This window comes from Triticum aestivum, chromosome 3D, assembly GCF_018294505.1.
Source record: "Triticum aestivum cultivar Chinese Spring chromosome 3D, IWGSC CS RefSeq v2.1, whole genome shotgun sequence".
Classification (NCBI taxonomy): Eukaryota; Viridiplantae; Streptophyta; class Magnoliopsida; order Poales; family Poaceae; genus Triticum; species Triticum aestivum.
Window position 1 is genome coordinate 583222748 of NC_057802.1, and position 6537 is coordinate 583229284.

Here is a 6537-nt window from a genome sequence, read left to right on the forward strand (position 1 = left end):
TTTGATTAGCATTTTCTTCAGCACCATTTTCAGTATTTTCTTCAGGTGCATTAGCTCGACGTTCTTCACATTCTGGAATGAATTCTTCAGCAGATTCTTCGGTAGGAATGACATCCTCAGTAGCCTTGAACTTGATAGATTCCTCAGGTGTTGCTTCATCTATCACAGAAGGTAGGTGCTCTCTTTGCGAGCCATTAGTTTCATCGAACCGCACATCTACAGTTTCAACAACCTTGTGAAGAACGTTGTTGAAGACTTTGTAGGTGTGCGAGTCCTTTCCGTAACCAAGCATAAAACCTTCATGTGCTTTCGGTGCAAATTTTGAGTTGTGATGAGGACTTTGAAATAACTCACATTGGGTTTCTTGTCAGTGAGGAGTTCATAGGCAGTCTTCTTGAAGAATTTGTGAAGATATACTCTGGTGATGATGTGGTACGCAGTATAAATTGCATCAATCCAGAAACGACGAGGCGTTTTGTACTCATCAAGCATAGTGCGAGCCATCTCAACAAGAGTTCTGTTCTTGCACTCCACGACGCCATTCTGCTGAGGAGTATAATGAGCAGATAACTCATGAGTAATACCAAGTTCATCAAGATAGTCATCAAGACCAGAATTCTTGAACTCAGTTCCATTGTCACTTCTGATGTGCTTGATTTTCACACCGAAGTTGGTTGAAGCCCTCGAGGAAAATCGTTTGAAGACTTCCTGCACTTCATGTTTGTAAGTGGCAATATGTACCCATGTGTAATGAGAGTAATCATCAACAATAACAAAGCCATAGAGAGATGCATCATTTGTGACTGCTGAGTAATGATTAGGACCAAAGAGATCCATATGAAGCAATTCAAATGGTCGGGTAGTGGTCATGATAGTCTTTGCTGGATGCTTAGCCTTGGTCATCTTTCCAGCTTCACAGGCTCCGCATAAGTGATCCTTGAGGAATTTGACATTGTCAATGCCAATGACGTGCTTCTTCTTCGCAAGCGTGTGCAAATTCCTCATACCTGCATGACCAAGTCGTCGATGCCATAGCCAGCCTTCTGAAGCTTTTGCAAGTAGGCACACGGCTGGTTGCGGTCCTGTAGAGAAATCAACAATACACAAGTCTCCTCTCCTAAAGCCTTCGAAGACTTTGGAATTGTCAGCTTCCATAACCACAACACAATGATACTTGCCAAAGACAACAACCATATCAAGATCACAAAGCATTGAGACAGACATGAGGTTGTATCCTAAGGACTCGACAAACATGACTTTTTCCATGTGTCGATCCTTTGTGATCGCAACCTTACCGAGACCCAATACCTGACTTTTGCCTTTCTCAGCGAACATGATATGCTTCAGACGCGATGGTGATAAGGGAGCATCCATCAATAGATTCTTGTCACCAGTCATGTGATTTGTACATCCACTATCGAGGACCCACTCAGTGGCTTTGGGTTGATCATCCTGCAGATGAATTAGTGCAGCTTACGAACTTCATATACTTCATCAGTGAAGAATATGACATCACAATTCATCAGACCAATTTCATCAAGCAATGCAACAGTTAAAATAGTATGAGGACGTGAGAAATGAAAGTTCATTTCTTCATGATTAGCCTGCGTCCTTTCAGGCACTTTTCAGGTCTCCAGCAAATTCTTCAGACGTTTGAGCACGTCTGGAGACCTGACCCTGCATAAGAGATTAGTTCTTTTTCTTCACCACCCACATTTGAAGGGGTGGCAAAGAGTTCATCACTCTGCGAGCTCCATATGAGAAAGGTGGCATCGAAGCCAATCCATTTCGTTTCACATAAGAGGAGTTAGGGTAAGCATATGAATAAGCAGAGAAATTCTTCGAGGACTTATGAACATAATGATTAGAAGAATAATGCTCATATTCATAGCCCTTAGCTCTTCCCTGCGAAACAGAGTTGTTAGCACGATGATGTTCATATGAGGACTTTGATCCTTTTGAGGAATATGATCCACGTGAGGAATTCGATCCGTATGAGGACTTGGATCCATATGAAGAATTTGATCTGGGGTTCCTATTCTTCACAGGTGGTGTCATGAGGACATTCACCTGAAGACTTTCAAGGCACCTTTTGGGAACCCAGATTTTCTTCATAGGAGAACCGTTCCTGCAGTTAGTGCCAACATATCTAGCAAATACTTCACCATTCTGATTTTTAAACAGTTTATAGTTGGAGTCAAATGACTCATCAGAAGAATGAGAAGATTCACATGCAAAACCAGATAAATTAAATGGATCAACTGGAGGTCCCTTTGCGGCAACCCATGAGGTTTTGGGGTACTGCTCAGGCTTCCAATATGTACCATCAGCATTGAGTTTCCTCTCAAAGGCAATACCCTCTTTCCTAGGGTTCCTATTGAGGATCTGCTTTTTAAGCACATCACAAAGAGTCTGCCCTTTGAGGCTTTTGTACATGCCTGTCATGTACAATTCCTTCAGCCCTGCATCGTCAGTGATACTAGCAATGTCCTCAGATGAGGAATTAGTGATAGCAGAGACAGTTGAAGAATTTGTAGCATTTGAAGCATTTGAACATTCAGGTGAAGAATTAGCATATTCACGTTCAATGCATTTCAAACATCGAGGAACAAATTCTTCCTGAGCAGCGCTGATTTGTTGAGCAAGTAATGAATCGCGCTCCTTCTAAAGATCTTCATAACTCACTCTTTGCTTCTCAAGATCTTGCTTTCTTTGAAGAAATTCATAAGAAAGCTTCTCATGATCAGATAAGAGAGTGTTATGATGACTTTGAAGGTTGTCAAACCTAGTCTGAAGTCTCTGAAGATTTCAGTCAAGGTTTTAGTGTGATCCATTTCTTCACCCAACATATCATCACTTTTGTCTAGCATGTTTTGAACCTTCTCAAAAGCCCTTTGTTGTTTCACAGCAATCTCATCAAGTTTAGAGTAGCTGGGCTTGAGGTTTTCATCAGATTCATTCTCACTAGATTCAGAGGAGGTATATTTGAGTACCTTGGCACCCTTTGCCATGAAGCAATAGGTGGGAGCGTAGTCATCATTGCCTTCATCAGCTTTGTTGGTGAAGCCATTTTCTTCAGAGTTGAAGATAGACTTGCTGACGAATGCAGTAGTGAGAGCTAGACTAGCTACTCCAGACTCGGACTCCTCAGATGCCTCCTCTTCCTCATGTTCCTCAGATTCAGCTTCAGAGTCCATTTCCTTGCCAATGAATGCCCGAGCCTTCTTGGAGCTGCTCTTCTTGTGAGATGAAGACTTTGAGGATTTTGATGATGAAGATTTTGAGGATTTCTTCTTTTTCTTCGCATCATCAGAACTGTAATCCTTGTATTTCTTCTTCTTTGATTCCTTTTCCCACTAAGGACAATCTTGAATGTAGTGTCCAGGTTTCTTGCATTTATGACAAAGCCTCTTCTTGTAGTCACTGGATGAGGAATCATTGCTCCTTGAGGATCTTCCAAAGCGACCACGTCTTGAGAACTTTTGAAATTTCTTCACGAGCAGTGCTAGTTCCTGGCTCAGTTCTTCAGGATCACCAAGGCTGCTGCCAGAGTCTTCATCTTCCGACTCAGAAACTGCCTTGGCCTTCAGTGCATGTGATCTGCCATAGCTCGAACCATAGAGGTCTCTCTTTTCAGCGAGCTGGAACTCATGAGTATTTAGCCTTTCAAGGATATCGGCGGGATCAAGTGACTTGTAATCAGCACGTTCTTGTATCATCAATGCCATTGTATCAAATGAGGAATCAAGTGATGTCAGTGGCACCAAGCGCTTGAAGCTCATTTGAGATGTCAGTGAGGCGATCAAAGGTTTGTTGAACATTTTCATTATCGAGTCTTTTGAAGCGGTTGAAGAGATTGCGAAGAACATCAACTCGAGAGTCCGCTGAGTTGAGACTCCTTCATTCACTTTGGACAGCCTATCCCAGATAAGCTTAGCAGTTTCCAAAGCACTCACTCTTCCATACTGTCCTTCGCTCAAATGGCCACATATGATATTCTTCGCTTGAGAATCGAGGTTCTTGAATCTCTTCACATCGGTAGCGTTCAGTGAGGGTGAGACAGAGGGAACACCATTTTCCACAACATTATCAATTGCCTCAAGATGCATTCGCATCTTATTCTTCCAGCAGGGGTAGTCCGTCCCATTGAAGGTAGGACACCCAGCAGAGACCTTGATCATACTTGCGGTCGACATAACTAAAACTCCAGGCGGTTAATCTAAAATCACACAGAACAAGGGAGTACCTCGCTCTGATACCAATTGAAAGTGCGTTATATCGACTAGAGGGGGGTGAATAGGCCATTTTTATGAATTTTTCACTGAGGAATTTGCGGGTGAGGAAATTCCTTAGCGAAGAACTACTTGCAGCGGAATACGTACTCAGAAGTAAACATAACAGGATACAAGCATGGTCATCATGATGAAATGAAGACATGCACAGAGTAGAGAAAGCGCAAACACAGGATAACACAGGATGAAGACAAATAGACTGAAGAAATTGAACTGAGGAAATTGAGAAAGTCTTCAGTCAAAGTCTTCAAATACAGATATGACAAGCACACAACACAGTACTGAGGAAATCGAACCAGTTGGCTTGGTGAAGACAATGATTTGGTAGACCAGTTCCAACTGCTGTCTCAGTTGTACATCTGGTTGGCGCGGCTAGGTATTTAAACCTGAGGACACACAGTCCCGGACACCCAGTCCTGAACACGCAGTCCAGGACACTTAGTCCTCACCATATTATCCTTGAGCTAAGGTCACACAGACCTCGTCCAATCACTCGTGGTAAGTCTTCAGGTGACTTCCGAACCTTCACAGACTCGGTCACTCGGCGATCCACAATTCCTCTTGGATGCTCTAGACCATGATGCCTAACCGTGTGGAAGAAGCACAGTCTTCAAAGGTAACAAGCGTCGAATCCATGCAGGATCAATCTATTCAGTGATGGTCAATCACTTTGGGTTTGTAGGTGTTTGGGTTTGGGTTTTACTCACTTGATGATTTTCGCTCAAAGTCCTCGGAGGATGGGATGCTCTCAAATGACAAATGTCAGTTTCTCTCGGAGCAGCCAACCAGCTAGTGGTTGTAGGGGGCGGCTATTTATAGCCTAGGGAGTAGCCCGACATGATAAGACATAAATGCCCTTCAATGATATGACCGTTAGGTGGGTAGATATTTTGGGACAGCTGGCGCATAGCACAGCAATGGTCGGAAATTTGAGTATCAAATTCCTCAGGGCTATCATGTTCCTCACTGTGTAGGCAATCCGCACTGGCGAATTCCTAACTCCTCAGTCAGAAAAAATTCCTCAGAGACCAGAAGAACTTCGTCTCTGTCACTGAAGAATATGACTGAACTGTATGAGATTTCCAATGGCTTCACTCGAAGGGATTGGTAGGTGTAGGATTTTGAGTTGAGCATCACATGGAAATTTTTCCTTAGTATTTCCTCGACCCCCTCTAACAGTACGGTGTTTCCTATGACTCAAGAAAGAGAAAATGAAACTACGAAAACAAAAGTCTTCACGCTTCATGTTCCTCAAATGAATACCAAGTCTTCAAGGTCACACCAATTTCTTCACTTTCAAAGTCTTCAGAAATCCAAAGTCTTCAGTCGAAGAACTTCATTTTTAGGGGTCGACTTTCTCTGTAAATATCAAACTCCTCATAGACTTATAGACCTGTGTACACTCATAAACATATTAGTCCCTTAACCTATAAGTCTTCAGTACACCAAAATCACTAAGGGGCACTAGATGCACTTACAAGATGGGCACTGGAGGCCTGCCAGGGGGCCCACGAGGCAGGGGCGCGTCCAGGGGGGTAGGGCGCACCCCCACCCTCGTGGCCAGGGTGTGGGACCCCTCTGGTACTTTCTTCGCTCAGTATTTTTTATAAATTCCAAAAATGACTTCAGTGAAGTTTCGGGACTGTTGGAGTTGTGTAGAATAGGTCTCTAATATTTGCTCCTTTTCCAGCCGAGAATTCCAGCTGCCGGCATTCTCCCTCTTCATGTAAACCTTGTAAAATAAGAGAGAATAGGCATAAGTATTGTGACATAACGTGTAATAACAGCCCATAATGCAATAAATATCGATATAAAAGCATGATGCAAAATGGACATATCAATGATCTGAGAAGTAATGTGCAACCTTCTTTGTGGTCAAGTAGATCCCATAGACAAGCTTCTGGTAATGCGGGTATCTTTGCTTGGATGGGGTTAAAACTTCAGAAATATAGTATACTGGGCGCTGAACCTTGTAGGCCTTGCCTTCTTCTTCCCGCTCGACCGTGAGTATGGTACTGACAACTTGTCCAGTGGCTGCAATATAAAGCAATAAAGGCTCTATGTTGATTGGGGCAGCAAGCACCGGCTGGATGGAAAGCAGGGTTTATAGCTCTGCAAACGTTGCGTCAGCTTCAGGAGTCCACTCGAACTTGTCAGATTTCTTCATCAGTCGGTAAAGAGGCAGTGCCTTTTCACCGAGACGAGAGATGAATCGACTCAAAGCGGCCAAACAACCAGTAAGCTT